At 45.7% G+C, this 16890-nt stretch overlaps 1 protein-coding gene across 20 annotated transcripts in view; it reads right to left on the bottom strand.

The window, feature by feature from the left end:
• Nucleotides 1–16890, bottom strand: part of caska (calcium/calmodulin-dependent serine protein kinase a) — a 75706-nt gene that overhangs the window by 46219 nt on the left and 12597 nt on the right. The window contains exon 1 of one of the 20 annotated variants that reach the window (XM_061792176.1): nucleotides 16040–16194. The exons of the other annotated variants lie outside the window; for them this stretch is intronic. The gene's annotated coding sequence lies outside the window, so the exon portion shown is untranslated. Of the gene's footprint in view, nucleotides 1–16039; nucleotides 16195–16890 lie in introns of those variants that run through there. 20 annotated transcript variants of the gene reach the window in all.

Here is a 16890-nt window from a genome sequence, read left to right as displayed (position 1 = left end):
GCGAGAGCAGAATGAAAGCAGAGGAGCATCCTCTGCTTTTAGTCCTACTGGATTGAACATGGACAGAAGCTGCAATAGCAATACTCGCTGAGGGCGCTGCCAAACATCGGAAGTGCGCATAAAAGAACAAAATGCTTCCAATTGTCGCCTCGAGCAAGGAGGTTACGTTTGTTGTTTTTGCGCCTCGTATAATTCAAGAAAGTTACCATGACATTTTTCGGACAATCCTTTCCCACGGTTTTGTAAAAAAGAAACAAACCCACATGATGTGGCTATTTCAACATTTTCATTCGCTTCAGAGTAAATAATGCATGAATCTTAAGGATGAAATTCCCTCACTTTACTTATTAAAATTGTGGCAGGGAATAATTTAAACACCCTATACCCATCTTTTTTTACTCACCAAATTTCCAGGGGGGCATATGCACCCCCCCCCAAGAAAAAAGGAAATGTCTTCCTTGTTGTCAGTTTTTGCATAATGCTGCTATAATTGAAAAATAATTCATTCAGGAAATTAAGGATGCACAGTCACCCTGCAAAAGATGTGTGCGTTCATTTTGCAGAATTGAATTGATTTAAACGATTGACAGAGATGAGCCATATCAATAAATACTTTATACATATTTATATTGCATCTTTCATACTAATAAAGCAACAACAAGGGCTTTAAAGATAAGGCAACATTGAATAAAAACCAACTCCCTCCCACCTCGAGTTTCTGCCCCCCCATTTTGCCGCATCCCAGATTTTCAAGCAATTGTTTTTATGGCTTTCTACAGTACGGGAAAGTCCCAATTTAGCGTCGCGCGCCTTTAGTGCAGCGCAACGTTGTGCCGCAACAAGCCACGCAGCACTGCGCTATACTGGATAATAGGGACACGAGAGAAGAGAAGAAGAAGCAGAGAAGGACCCCTACTAAGCAGACAGAATAGAGGCCTGTGCGTTATGTTGTAGTGTAGGATTTGGTGTTTCCTCTTTTGCTGTGATGTTAGTGTGCCGTGTGTCCGGAAGGTTAATACTTTGCACAACGTCCATGCTAATTTCTGTTAGCCTGTCAATGGCTTTTCACATTAGATGTTAGCATGAAGCTAGGCGACTTTTGTCAATACTGTTTGTGCTTTGGGAGAAAATTTTAATTCTCTTTTATGCGTCAGTTTTACGGTAAACTTCAACCGGGCGTGACAAACAGCTTGAAGCAAACTGGTCAATTAAAGGCACGCACGCATTTTCTATTCATTTTATGCTTGCAATTACATTTTTGGGGTGTTCAAATATGTTTACAACGTGTTTAAAAGTTGTGCTTTAATACATTTAAATGCGTTTAAAGCACGTGTTTTTTTTTTCATTTGCCAGCCAAGCTGTTTGGCATTTACTTTGAGAAGGTGAGCGATCCAATCAGAGCAAAGCTCATTGACATGTCGCAACTTCAACTGCCAGGTGTAAAAGACCAACTAGCATAGCTTGAAAAAGAACCTTCTGGGCATTTTCAAGCCAAATTATCTTGCAAACATGATAAAAAGGCATCGAAGAGTAACAAAAATAATGAAAACAATTTTGAAATGACTGAATGAGGCTCGGCGTGTAAAAGGTGAGCATAAGGTGAGACGACCTTTACTTGCTTACGTCGCGATCATAAGCGCTGAAGGACCGCCACTGCGGAGCTTTCCTCCATGAACTGCAGCTGACCTGACAAGCGGGAGGAGTCGCTGCGTGACCTCCGACCTCACAACGCGTCTCGCACAGCCGACCGTGTGACGCCAGAACGCGGCTGAACGCTCGTTACCGATTGTCCGCATTCCGCCGAGCGGAACCTTTGGGAATTTACCAGGGTATCGAGAAGACGTGCTGCCCGCCGCTGCGCGGTCGTGCGTATCGGGGTAGTAAAAGGCGATTTGTAGCTTAAGCGCACGCAAACCCCTTCAATCGCGCTGCATCTCATTGGGTAAATGTCAGCCGCGTTTACGACAGGCACACGCACACACACACACACACACACACACGACAACATGCCTCAGCACACAAGAGACGAGGGACGAGGACGTTTCACAATTTCATCCGTACACACACTGGCCACATCATTAGGTACACCTACACAGTTTTTTTTCATGCTCGTGCAATATGTACATTGATTTTGAAATGACTGCGTTTTTTTTTTCATGGGTTTCAGGCAAGTTGCGCGCCGTCGTGCTGCCGCTTGGACTCCGGTCTACTGTGCGTGAATGCCACGCAATTAGGAGCATGAAGAAGAGGCAGAGAAGGTCCGCTACTAATCTGCAGTAATAGTCGTTCCCACCGAGCACAGAGAACACAGTATATGCCCGAGTGCGAGCATAGTTGTCCACTTTGTTTCCGTGTCGCTGCTCTGTGTTACGTTAAAGCAGCCGATGTTTGAGGGCTTATGATTACCGCCAAATTTGTGCTCATTCCCATTCGCGCGTCGATGGTGTTTGGCATTACATGTTAGCATTAAACTAGCAAACTCGCGTTCGACCTGCCACATACTGTGCAATGCGGTCGACCCCGATCGGACCGGAGCGTCACGCAAAAAGAAGACTCGCCCATCGGCGCACCCTATGGACGCCCTGAACTGCGGGCCAGAATATCGTTATTTGATGCTGTACACTATATTGTACTTGATCACATTTCTGAAACCATAAAAAGATCGATTCCTAATTAAGGAAGAAGCGGGTTGCTAACGAGAGAGGACGTAAGCGAGCGTGTGGATATTTGAAAGGCGTTTCAGTGACTCAGCGAGGTACGTGCGTTAGCGTATACACTTTGCTCACAAGCTTTGCTTTTTCATCCACAGGCATATTAGACATTATGAATATAGTTACATATTGATGTAAAACACAACATTCAGTGCTTTTTTTTTGAACCACTCCACACGACACCACACCGTCAGAGACTTGAAGGAAACCGAATGACCTCAAAAGTCTGTTCGAATGCGGGTAAATGCCGCGGTGTGCGCAGGCGTCCCGTGCCCGAGACGATTCCTCAGGAGAGCACGCCCACGCGGCCGTGCCCGGCGAGCGGCCGAGTCGCCCGAGAGGACGGGACGTCATCTCTCGTCTCTGATGCTCAGTGACACGATTAAAAAGAAGCAATATTGTGAAGGATGCGTCAGTTAACGCAGATTCGGTCAGCATGAATCGTGCGAGAGCAAATGTGCTCATTGATCTACGCCGCCACAAATTTGGATCCACGGAAATATGGACAGTCGTTGACTTTATTTCCATTTCTAATGGAATGAGTGTAGCTTAACAATTCATTTTATGACGCCGCGGTTATACAATGCAGCAACCGATGGCCAGCAGAAAAGTCCTTCAAATCGAACCTCGATGGGCGGAGACCGCAAGACGGTAAAGAGGAGACTCTGTCGTCATTACTTTGTTTTAATAAAGCAACATTGGACAATGAATGTCACGTTTCCAGCGGGTTACTGACGTCGAAAGCAATTGCTGCTGTCTGATAACTATTTCATGTCGCACCAGACGTCAGCACGGGCGCCTGCTGCGAATATCGTGATTCCCGACCGACAGTACCGATCTGCCGTGGCACATTCGTATATTTTCACATATCAGAAAAATATGTATTTACTGTTCCAGTGACCTGTAAGGAACTGCCCCCCCACCAGAATGAACCCGTGTATCCACTTTTTGGGCCACTTTTGTTTGGTGGTGTGCTGTACGTTTTTCTTCTCCAATGTCTAAAAGACTTTGCGTCAACATTTTCTCTTGCTACCCATGATTGCATTCTGACACGAATATGGACGACTCGTAAGAATCCATTAGTAGCTCAATAAAAGTGAGCCGATACGGTACTTGGCAATGGAAAAAGCGCATACTATATCGAAAATATACAACGTATATTTTTAAAGAAAGAAAGAAAATCAGGTGAAAAGAAAACAAACAAACAATTGTAGACTTGATGACACACGTCAGCAAACGTTGACAAAGCAGCAGAGCCATCACGAGATTGAGCAAATGTTAGAGTGGCAACATTTTCTGTTTGAATGAACGCTAAAAGGTCCGAAGGTGGGCACCAACGGTGAAGCGGAAAAAGGGGATGATGAGAAGGCAGAAAAGAGCGGTCAGGAGATGGGAGCTGCCAAAGCGCAGGAGGGGCAGGAAGTGTAAAAAAAAAAAGCAAGGAAAATCTTCCAGTCCAATCCTCTGAGTGTTTTGGGGTTTGGAGCCAAATGTGAGATTTGCTGGCGGATACTTTTTCAAGGCAGTCTGCCCTGCAGGCAGCGAGGAGGTCTACTCGGGATCAACGGTCTGATTTGTTGCCGAGCTTTGGACTAAGTACCCAATCAGCTGCCTGCCTAAATGTACACGGACTAATTTTTTGTCGTATGTGTGTGTGTGTGTGTGTTGTACTTACGTACGTCACAGACGTGGTTTGGCACAGCACGTCACCATCTATCAGTCAAACACATGAGTGGATGAGTGGAGTGCCTCAGGGAGCTGGTTTAGGTCCATTCCTTACTAACGAAGTTTGGATTTAGCAGCCATTTCCACCATTTCGTTCATATGTTATGGATATGATTTTTCACTTTGTCTCGTGTGGATTTTCCGGCTTTCTCCCACACGCCCAAAAACAAAGAGTTCGCATGCGAGTGTAAACGTGAGTGTAAATGGTTGTTTGGCCACACGTACTCTGTGATTGGCTGGTGACCAGGGCGTACAAAGTCAGCTGGGATGGGCTCCGGCTCACTCGTGACCCTAACGAGGACGAGCGCTATAAAACACGGATGGACCATCGAGCCCATCAAAGCTTTGATTCCATCTTAATTTCCTGCAGGTGAAAGGGTCAGAGGCCTTTATACGGACATGCACATAATATATGCACATTTGAATGTTGAAATTGCAGTGCTACATTCATAACAACATATAACATCCAATATGACAAGGTCCCCGGAGACTCGGCGCGTGCCTCATGTCACCGTCTTCCGCTGTGTGTGTGTGTGTGTGTGTGTGTGTGCGTGATGCGCTGCTACGTTAATGGCACGGCAGCCGCTGCTAAATCATTCATAAAGTGCGGGCCGTTGCCGGATCAAAGTTCGTCCATTAGGAAAGCCCGGAGAGACAAGTGGCGACGACGTCTTTTTGGGCGTGCAGCCCGCAGCCCCACGGCGACCCGGCAATTCGAGGCGGCGGCGGCGGCGGCGCTAGCATGCCGGGTTGCGTGTATGCCACAGAGGGATCTAAACAATCCGGGCTCTGTAATAATGTGCTGAGATGACAATTTGAGAATTGTGACGGATGGATGGCTTATTGCATACCCACACGGTCAAAATGCACAAGTGTCAGTTCTTTCAAGTGCTTCCATGGTTAAAACATATTTAATGTATGCGTTAGTGGAGGAAAGTATAATCAGAAACTGGTGGGGAAATTGGTAAATGCTCACTGCTAATTTTTGTCAAAGGATGCAAAAAGGAGATCCCATTTGAAAATGTGTGTTGCATAGAAAGCGTAGCCTTTGTTTTCCGCAAAGAAAATGTGTCAGGACTCTAAATTCAACGAATCCTCAGTTTCACAACTAAAGAGCGCGAAGAAATAAACAGAAAAATGTCACACGACATCAACGTATGAAAATGAAAAGCCTCAAATAATTGCCACTTGAAGTGTTCCCTTTGTGATGCTGTGAAAATACGCCAGGCTTTTACTATTTTGCACAATTGTTAATGCAGATTTCTTTTCTAATTAAGGAAGTGCTGTGGTATGGGGGGATTTTTTTTTTTATTTATTTTTTTATTCTGACAAACAACTTCGCATTCTTCCTTCGCTCTAATTTGTTGGCTGTCGGCCTCTCCCGTTCCCGTTTCCGTTTCCGTTTGCGTTTGCGTGTCCGGCGCCGCGTCACGGCCCAACACGAGGGAAATGGTTCAAGATGATGCCGGTAATAAAGAGCCCGAGAGAGCTGCAAAGCTGTCATGGCGGCTCAGATCAAATTGAAGAAACTCAACGCGTATTTAGACGGCAAACGAGCGACTTTGGGATATTGGCAGAGCCACAGATGATCCTCCATCATCACCGAGAGGCACGAAGATGACCGCAAACCATCGCGACGGCCCAAAAAGGCCAGAGGAAATTGAAATGAACGACTTCCCGGGCGCTGCGGCGCATTTGTCAGAGCGGAATCAATCACATCCATTGAACATCCGATTATCACTGCAGCTATTAACATGCATTTCATTGTCATTTGTGAGGGCTGGACTTCTCTCTCAAAACTGGATATGTTAGTCATGCGTGTTTGGTATAAATAGAACAGAATTTGAGACAAAATGAGCCTTTGCTAAATGGTTAGCATTCACGATCAGCATTCGTGCACATGCAATTACCGTTTAGGGCGGAAAAAAAACAAAACGCCTGCCATTCGGCTCACTCATACATCGTACACATCCAATAGTGTCTTCACAATCATTTTTGAGGATTTTTGCGTCCGTTTGCAGCAAATGTCCGTGTGGTAGACATGGACAGTGGCCAAATAATTCCGGGCGGCGCAAATATGCTTTCATTAATTTTTTGAAATATATTTGCGATATTTGTGCGTCCACTCATTTTCGTGGTCGACTTAGCCGATTTTTTTCACAGCCCTAATATACACATACACAAACATACCCATTTGTATATACATATGAACCCGAACACATCCGTAAATAAAAAAAAAATGGTTTATCTAATCTAATTGAATTAGATTGGGGGTGCAAACGATAGTTAAAAGATGCCTACAACACGGACGTCACTTCAGCAGCCTGGCAAACCTTTGGGGTAGGAGTCACGTCAGCCGTGTGGCGACGACACTTTAGCCGAGCGCAAATGATGCTTTGCTCAGGCGGCCGTTTCTTCTATTTCCTTTCACTCACTTTGTTAGGGAAGATGCCATCCATATTCCTACATTCTTCTTCGTCTCTTATCTATGTACTGTTTTTATATCGCTCCCCCTGGTGTTCAGACAGAGACACCACGTAACTGAAATGCCTTGCGTTACAGGCTACAGTGAAGTGAAATGCGTAGCAAGACTTAGAAAAACGCAAATGGAACTATTTGGACTTGTACACGCTCCCAAAAAAGTGTATTGGTGCATCCCGATGTATTATTAGTAAAGTTGTTATTATTAGTAAGTATATAAGAATGAATATTATTCTGTATTACATTGCGGACTTACTGTATACTGAAGTGTTTAGCAGATGTTGCTAGCGAAAGTGGCACAGCACTCCGCAATCCAATTATGAGAGGACTGGCGAGGCCTATGCAATACCCGCTCGCTTGCCAGAGACGCGACTGTCAGGCATCACAGCGCTGCGAGCGTCCCAAATAGCGGAAACGGACGGTTTTTACAGGCAGTGGAAAAGGTGCTTTTGTGAAGCTAATACAGGAAATGTGGAACAGGCAACCAACATTTTTTTCAGAGGAAAACAACTGACAGCCTCCGCTCTAAAACCCTCCGAATAATATTACTTTAGGGAATAGCGTGTGTGCGTGCGTGTATTTGCTTGTAGTGAATGTGTGTCGCAGCGGTCAGCACATCATTTGGGTCATCTCGTCTACAGAAGTTCATGATCGGACTGAAGCGGGGCCTGGGACGCACCTTGCATGCGCCGCATTGGCTGTGCTTATTGCCGACGTGTACGCACAGGTTCACATGAGTCGGGAGCGGGGGGGGGGGGGGGGGGGCGCGTAGAAGTTCACTTGCTGCCTCCCCGCATTTCAATGGTGAGCCTCCTTATGTAACACTGCTGCCAAACTTCCAAGCGCCAGGGGTGTGTGTGTGTGTGTGTGTGTGTGCGTGTGCGCGCGCATGCGTGAGTCACGGGGCCACGAGGATGATCATTTCACTCATCAGTAATCGCTGGCCGAGGAGACGTCCCGCACTTTTAATTCTCAACACTGCCCATAAAAAGAGGACAAGGAGACATAAAACGACGTAATGAGAACGAGTGGGAGTGGCCGTTGAAACGCTTCCATGCTGTGGACGCGCAGGCTGCTATTTGCTGAAGTGTCTTTATTGGCAGCCCCCGTTTATCGCGAGGGGTACGTTCGAGACCCGGCCGCCATAGGTGAAAACGTGCGAGACATCCAATCGGATTTCTATTGCACTGCAGTGCTTTGGGCGGTGGGAACGTTCATCACCGCCGCTGACATTCTCCATCGGTGGGTCACTGCCCCATTTAGTCTCGATGAAACTCGACTGTTTTGTGTTGGAATTCAGATCTGCGTAATCAAGCTAAACAGCGATAAAAACATACTGTGACATAACATTGGTTTTGCCTTTTGTTGCGGTAGAAAGGTAGCAATGCCCGAGACGCTTCTTCTTCACATTCAATTCCCAACTTGTGAACAAAGATTAGCACTGCAGTATCCGACATCCATCCGTGTTATATGCAGGCCTGAGTTATTTGCACATTCTGCCATTTGCTGGCAAGAAGTGAAATCAAAAATGACTCATAGCTTTGGGTTAGCAACAAACCCCCATCGTAAACTGAGGAACCGCCGTCCATTTAACAAACAATCATTTGGATATTTTTGCCAGACCGTTTTACCGATCTTGTTGGCTCGAACCAAGTCAATTTCTTGTTGTCTTGAGAGCGAGGAACCGAGCGACTCTACAGACTGACCTAACGTTGAGGCAGACGCGTTAAACTGGAGAGAGCGGATCTCGTTATTCTGAGGGAGAAAACGCCGCGCGTGGGGGCGTCCTTCTGGAAACGCGGCAGTGCTAACACACGTGACGTCACGTTACTGGCCGACACTGACGTGAGAGAAAGACAAACGCAAATCAAATACTTTGTTTTCTAATGCGCTATGCATAAATACAAACACATTCAAACCCTTTCTCTCTTTCGTAATTAGACTCCTACTCCTGTTTTGTATTTTTACCTTTGCATTCACTTTCAACCTATAGTCAATCTTTTCTTTGTTCTGCTGTTATTATTACTTTGAAGACTCCTGCAAACGCGAGGTGGCTCCAGGGTATTCAAATGCGACGACAACAAAGACACTCGATTACAAATGTGTGCCTGCAGCTAGCCTGTGGATTAGCAGCGAACATGGAAATTGTTCTACTAATTGTTGTTTTGGGGGAACCGCTCTCAAATGTTCACTCAGGCTGCTTTTGCTTAAAATGCGGATTTTTGGGGATTTTGATTTTATTTTGTCCTGTTCGGCCGTTAGGTCAAGCGGAATGGAAAATCTGTATCCCTTTTGTGCCGGAACAGTTTGACTGTGTCACAGTGGAGTTTTGAAGCTTCCGCGGTGGTATTCTAATTGAGCTTTATTGAGAATCCGATTTGATCAGTCGAACAGAAGAAAGTTTCCAGAAGGGAGAGAGAAACAAAGACAAAAGACAAAGCACTCATTGTAAACAGGCTGAGAGAAGTAAATCACTACATTATCATTCAATACAAGTGGCTGTCGTGCTACACCCCGGGAGGGACGAGATGGAACAGGACAAGGACAGGAGAAGAAGCATGCAGGACCAGGGTCGTGAACCCGGCTGTGCAACTGAAGTGAGGTGGGATTAATTATGTAAATTCTAAAAGTCTACAGGACGAGAGCATAAGTGAGGGGATACACAAGCGATTTGCATATTCATGAGTTATTTGTCGCAGTAAGTGCGTGACCCCACACCCGGTGAAAGAGTCCTAGGGGTGTGTGCCTGCGGACACATGCAAGTGAATCGACACCGTTTTACATGCACAAAGACTGACAGAAGTGTCCTGTAATTGCGGTGGCCGCACCCTCTAACCGCGGAGGCTGTGGACCCCACCCTATCAATCGGGGGCGGGATCGGGCCCGGGGGTCCACCCGAGAGCGGCCCGGCGGACGCGACACATCCCACTCCGAGGGACCCGGGGCGGTACGCCGGCCCCACCGAATGTTATTTAGAGAGGATGATAGAGACGCTATATTTGAGTACCGCAAAGCCAGGGTACACAGAAGGGTAACCAACCAAACACTGAACATAGGAAACAAACGGTGACAAGTGGATAACCTGGTGTGTGGTGGTGGTTTGTGGTGCGCCAAAAGAGTTTTGAGCGACTTGTTTATCTAGAAGAGCCAGGGCGTGACGATGGCGTCACGAAACAGTTGGCCGTCGACAACTAACCACGCTCGTTTGTTTGCCTTTGTCGCGGAACTCCTTCATCAACGGGTACAAAACTCTACGCCTCTCACTAATCTCCTTGGGGAACTGGTCGTTCATTCCCAACAAAGTCCCTTTAAGCTCCCGACCTTTGGATTTTACAAACACTTTTTGCTGAAAGTCTTCAAACTTTGCAATGACGCGACGCGGTCAATTTCCTGGACGAGGGCCTCCCAATCGGTGGACACGGTGAAAAGTGATCTTGTCGACTGTATCTTGAGCGCGGACATCATCAACTTTTTAATCTGCCCCTCGGGGTCTTCCGGAGCATTGTCTGGAATGCCTGAGAAAATGAGGTTGTCACGCATGCTTCTTGATTGAATGTCCAACGTAGTTTCTTTCAGGAGTTTATATTCCGGTCTAAGAGTTTGTAGTTCTGCTGGCATTGACATCATGTTTGATCGAAGCGCAGTATTATCTAATCTTAGCTCATTCACTAAATTCCAAGCTCAATTCCAACTGCTGAAGCCTGCTCGGACGAGAGGCGAAACGTCTTCTAAGACAAACACAATGATCCAGTTGACATCGATTCAATGTCCTGAGAATGAAATGACAATTTTCACAGGCATGTAACTAAAGATGTTTGGAAACGGCACACAAAGTCTTTATCAAAATGCAACATTGTAAAATCATTGCAGAACATCACATGATGATTTCACGTTTTAAAATATTGCGATTGTCCACAGTCCGTCGTGTTCTGCAAACATGCTAGCTACAGGACAAATGAAAACGCGTTTCGATTGCCTCGCAGAAGTGCCCATCAAACACCGCAACACCTAGAAGCGGGAAAAGACCAGAGCCGACCGCCATGACTTTATTTGACTAAATAGTGCCAAGGATGTTTCGTTAATGAACAGTAGGTTTTGAAGAGGCGGTTGAGATTCCGCAGAACTCGAATCTGATTGACGCATGCGAGTCATGAACGGGTAACCTGGTCACCAATTAGCTTTTGATGACCAAGATTTCTCAGTCCAGGTGACGCACGGAGCTTTGGGAAAATCGCTTCGCTTTGCTAGCCATCCTTACAAAGCGGAAACTTGTTATTAACTGTTCTTTAAATGAAGTCGTTACTTGAACGTATATGTAGCGAGTTTAATGATCGATTAGAGACGGTGCTGTTTATTCATTCAATATCTACGTGGAATAGGATAATAAAGATAATGTATTGAAACAAACGATCATAAAGAGAGATTCTACTGTCCCATGAAAAATATTTGATTCACTGATTGTTAACTTCCCATAATTACTCAACCAAGGCCCAGCCCTAATTAAAATGGTCTATATTTACCGGACTTGACATTTGTTTAATGTACAGTAATGACTGTAAACTTACATTTCTGGCAGTAAAGCTGTCGTTTACTTCGACCTCCAATACAGAAGACATCTGTCACATTCAATCCTTTTTCGCTTTGTCAGCTCTAAGAGTGACTGGACAGTATGCGTAATAGTGCTTGACTTAGGAAATCAGAAAAATCCAACAAAGAGGGTGTAATCCTTGTTGCTTTCTCGTGCTCAAGAGCGAAGCTGCCATCTGTGGCGTTTCTTTGCTTTGTCTCCTAAAATGTCGCTCACGTGGGAGCGAAAGATTATCGGCCTTTTGTTTTGCTTTCTGCGTTGTCGTTTGACGATGCACGATGTTTGCGTGTCAACTGTCAGATTGACATCCTCTTTTATCCAGCAGAGCGTAACGACAGTCGCGCGATTAAGAATTAACCCCCAATTAGGATGAGTCGTGACCTTCTCACAACTTTTATCTCGGTTTGCCGTGTGATGCATCGCTGCTTGTACGCTTATTATGTATCTTAATCTCATGGTTGGCCGGGGCTGGTGCTAAAGCTAAGATTAGCCCACATTCACACACACACGCGCAAACACACACACACACACACACACACACAGCTCCGAAGCGAGAGATTCCAAAGACATCCCCGACACGTTGGACTGACAGCGATTACACGCGAACGCGGCGCGCGACGGGTGCCGAGCGAACGCGAGCGGGAGACGTCCCGTCCCGTCGCGTGGGCGGACTTGGAGCATCTTGGACACGCCCGGCGACACGAGCATGAGGAGGGCATTCGTTCCACGTTCTGCAACGAGCGCTTCTTCCGTTGAACTCCGCCACTCCGCCATTTATTTAGTTTTTTGTCCCGTTTGGCTGTTAGGTCAAGCGGAATGGAAAATCTGTATCCCTTTCACGCCGGAACAGTTTTACTGTGTCACAGTGGAGTTTTGAAGCTCCCGCTGTGGTTTCTTAGCGCTATAATTGAGGTTTATTGAGAATCAGAGTCAATGAGTCGAATCGAACAAAGTTTCTAGAGGGGAGAGAGCGAGAGAGAGAGAGAGAGAGAGAGAGAGACAAGTCCGCCATTTCTCAGCGTCACACTTGAGAGCTGAAAAAAAAAAAGATCTTATTTTTGTCTGTCTGTGCTTTTCAAGCCAATAAGTGGAGCTTCTCGCAAAGTCTGTACCGAGTGTGAAAAAGTAAGCTTCAGGGAGTGAAACACGGAGGGCAGGATCATGGCCTAACATAACATGACGTCGGAGGTTATATCGTGCTAGAAATGGAAGTATTGGGTTTCCTCTTAAACTGGTCCGGGCAGTTTATTTCCAGGTGAGGCCTCTATTGGGGTGAGGTGGGCAAAATAATATTATACCCGCTGTATAAGGCAAGGAAAATTGATTTCTGTAGCACATTTCATACACAATATGTAATTTCCAATGAAACGTGAACATGAACAGACAGTTATCTTTTGCCTTGACGCAACTGGTATCCCCAAACATTGTGTTTTGTCTGTTTTAATAATAATAATAACAACACTATGGTATCAGAGCGCGACACACTGAGGCAGGAACAAGATGACCTTTTCATTGTTTTCATATGACAAAATAGTCGCCTTTTTGGGAGCCTCAACAGGGACAAAAACAAATCTTAAATGTACAACCCCAATTCCAATGAAGTTGGGACGTTGTGTTGAACATAAATAAAAACAGAATACCATGATTTAATTGAATACACGACAAGGACAAGCTGTTTAATATTCAAACTGATCAACTTGATTGTTTTTAGCAACTTGGAATTTTATGGCTGCAACACATTCCAAAAATGCTGGGACAGGTGGCAAAAAAGAATGCTGAAAGGTACATGCAGGTTTTGGAGAAACATATGCTGCCATCCAAGCAACGTCTTTTTCGTGGACGCCCGTTTATTTCAGCAAGACAATGCCAAACCACATTCTGCACGTGTTACAACAGCGTGGCTTCGTAGTAAAAGAGTGCGGGTACTAGACCGGCCTGCCTGCAGTCCAGACCTGTCTGCCATTGAAAATGCGTGGCGCATTATGAAGCGTAAAATACGACAACGGAGACCCCGGACTGTTGAACGGCTGAAACTGTACATCGAGCAAGAATGGGAAAGATTTCCACCTCCAAAGCTTCAACAATGAGTGTCCTCAGTTACCAAACATTTATTGAATGTTGTTCAAAGAAAAGGTGATGTAACACAGTGGTAAACATGAGCCTGTCCCAGCTTTTTGGGAACCTGTTGCAGCCCAAAAATCCTAAATTAATGATTATTTGCTAAAAACAATAAAGTTGATCAGTTTGAACATGAAATATCTTGTCTTTGTAGTACATACAATTGAATAGAATTATATATAGGTCGAAGATGATTTGCAAATCATTGTATTGTGTTTCTATTTCTGTTTAACACAACGTCCCAACTTCCTTGGAATTGGGGTTGTGTGTTATTTTAAGGGTCGTTTCAGGACAAAAGCCACTCAGCGGAGCCCCTTGGAAAATTTTAAACAAAAACAAACAAACAAACCAAAAGACTCATCAGTTGTGCCGATTGACCAAGTTCAGTGTCAATCATAACAGGACACGTGAATCCCACTCGTGTTTTAGGCAGGACACGCCCCACTGCAATATGATTGGCTGCTGTAGACCATGCCATCCTGCTTCCAGACAGGAATAGAAGTTTGTGACTTAAGTGTGGTGACGTTAACGTGTTTCCCACTCACCCTAACCCATCCTAATCCTAATCCTAACCTTAACCCACCCTCAACCACTTTAACCCCAACCCTAGCCCCAAACCTAACCATGAAAAAACTTCTTTGTTTTTATTTTGTAAAAATGTGATCCATATTTGGAATGGTCGTCGAGACGCAGGAGCCAATCACGTCGCAGCGCAGCATGTCCCGCCTAGAAAATGAGTGGGATTCCTAATAACGCCAACAGGACCCAAGTAGGAAATTGAAGATGAAGTCGCCATTTTGGTTTTGATGCGGCCATTTTAGGCCAACTTTGACAAACTCGCACTTCGGTATTTCCCAATTGAAATCAGGTATCCTCGACGGATGGGGGACACGAAATTGCAGGATAGCATTTTGGGGATTCGCCATAAAAATGAGTGCAAGACCCATTCAGTGCTACTTGCAGCTTTAATGGTATTTCTATTACAGGAACAGTATTTATTTTTTTTTTTTAAATCCTTCCTTCAATGTTCGAGCCTTAATTGGTACACGGTCTTTGTCAGGAGGAACTGTTACTTATTTTCAATCAATATTTGCGTTCTGCCATAATCTACGTTAGCGGCGTCGAGCGTGATCCGAGACAGAAAAGACTGCTTTGACGGCTAGCGTGCTGCGCCGGGCGCCGAGACTTTAGAATCTCATCCAGGCTATGCAACAGATACTTTCATTTCAAGACCCCCCACACACACACACACAGATTGAACACATTTTTTAAAATTGTGCAATAGTAAATATGTAATCATTGCACGCCGCTGACCGCTGCAGCGCTCGGCCGATGATGTCATGCCGCAGTGCAAAAGTTGAGCTCGGGCGCCCCCGCGACAGCACATCCGCTGCAAATTAATGAGGCCGCACTCGGGTAGCGAGGCTTCAATCAATCTGAGCCCCGCCTGGAGGGATATTAGGAATTCTACATGGCGGCTCAAGGCGGGAAATGAAACTCAGCAGAAGACGTGGCGCCGGCGTGCTTTTGACATGTCCAGTTTGACTCGCCTTTTACGTCGTCAGTGCGCTTTTTATCTGGAGAATACCGCTGCGGATGTAAGCAGGCGACGGCGCGTTCAAGATGATAAATGACGCTTCCAAATGTTGGACAGCCCCGATGGGATCTAGTTTTTTTGCAACCGCAAAATATGTCGAGTAAAAAAAAAATAATAATAATAAGAATTTCAAAAATTAAAAAATGAAAAAATGAAACCGCCTTTGTGCTGCCTAGACGAACACTTCGCGCTCAAGTCTACGTGGGGGACTTTCACTTCAGCGGGTGTTTTATCAATAAACAATAATAAACAACAATAAAAAAAAAATGATCATCACATTTTTTGCAACCGAGTCCGACTCCCGATCCAAAAACTTCGACAATGCATTCAAAAAGAGCGCGCGTAGCCGATGTATACAGTTATACATACATGTATACATACAACACATCGTATATATGAAGACGATATATTATTTGCAACGGGGAAAATTGTTACCAGATGCAAAGAAATTGAAAGTTGGCCGAACATTGAGTTCGAGCTGCTGTACCGGATCCCGTTGGATTGTGCAGGTGTTCCTAACGTTGCGCTCAGTAATTATTGAGGACGCGTGAGAGCATGCGTGAACGTATCCCAACAGAATTCCAAAAAGCCTCCAGCTTACGTATATACGTTCTACGCAGGCCGCGTCGACAGATTTAACCGTGACATTGGACTCACAGCGCATGTTGCTGCCCCCCAAACAAACACACTATTCCTGAATTCATTGAACAGCATGTTGCAATGGAATTGTAGGATAGCTGTTTAAGAAGTTGATCGGAAGAGGGAAGAAGCTGTTGGAATGTCTGCTAGTTCTAGTTTGCATCGATCGGTAGCGCCTACCTGAGGGAAGGAGCCGGAAGACCGGGATGCGGGGGGTCCGAGAGGATTTTGCACGCTCTTGTCTTAGTTGTGGCAGCGTGCAGGTCCTCGAGGGTCGGTAAGGGGGGTACCGACGATCCTTGCAGCAGTTTGGATTGTCCGTCGCAGTCGGAGTTTCTTGATATTTAAGAACAATAAAAACAAGGCATGCTAGCTTGGCGTAATGAGTCTGAGGAGTGTTACCATGGCAACGTGCGAATTAGGTTTGGAGAGCATTATCATTGCACGCCTGGGTTAAGTTGAATCCGGAATGTTTTAGGTGATAAAAGGCAATAATGCTCATCTGATCACGCTTCCTCCCAGCAACGATTCTTTAGTAACTGCATCAAAAGATCCCGCATTTATCTTCCCATGACTTTTACACGGCGTCGGGTGTTGCGTAATTCTATGACAGCTCTCATATTTATCTTGCCGGGTTGACTTCATCCACCATTACTCTCATTCCATATTGGTGTCATTTATACAGAAGAGCGATGGGGGGATTTAAGTCGGGTACAGGCAGTGTGAAAGGGGCTACTAGTGTGGAGCAGACCCGATGGTATGAACAGCAACTTTCACACGGATTCCACAAAATGACATCACCAGAAGAGCTGCTATTCAAATTCATCCCGTGTGGCTAACACAGGCGCCAGCAACTGTCGCAGGGGTAGCAGCTCCAGCAGAGAAGCCCAGACTCAGACTTCGCTCTCCCCAAGCACTTCGGGAGGCAGACGGAGTCTCTCCGGCGTGGTCCCCGGGGGCCTCCTCCCGGCGGGACGTGCCCGGACCACCTCGTCCCCCGGCATCTGGTATATCGTGGATAAAATGCTTTG

Source organism: Phyllopteryx taeniolatus, chromosome 12 (genome assembly GCF_024500385.1).
Source record: "Phyllopteryx taeniolatus isolate TA_2022b chromosome 12, UOR_Ptae_1.2, whole genome shotgun sequence".
Lineage (NCBI taxonomy): Eukaryota > Metazoa > Chordata > Actinopteri > Syngnathiformes > Syngnathidae > Phyllopteryx > Phyllopteryx taeniolatus.
This window is presented reverse-complemented; position numbering and strand designations above follow the sequence as displayed.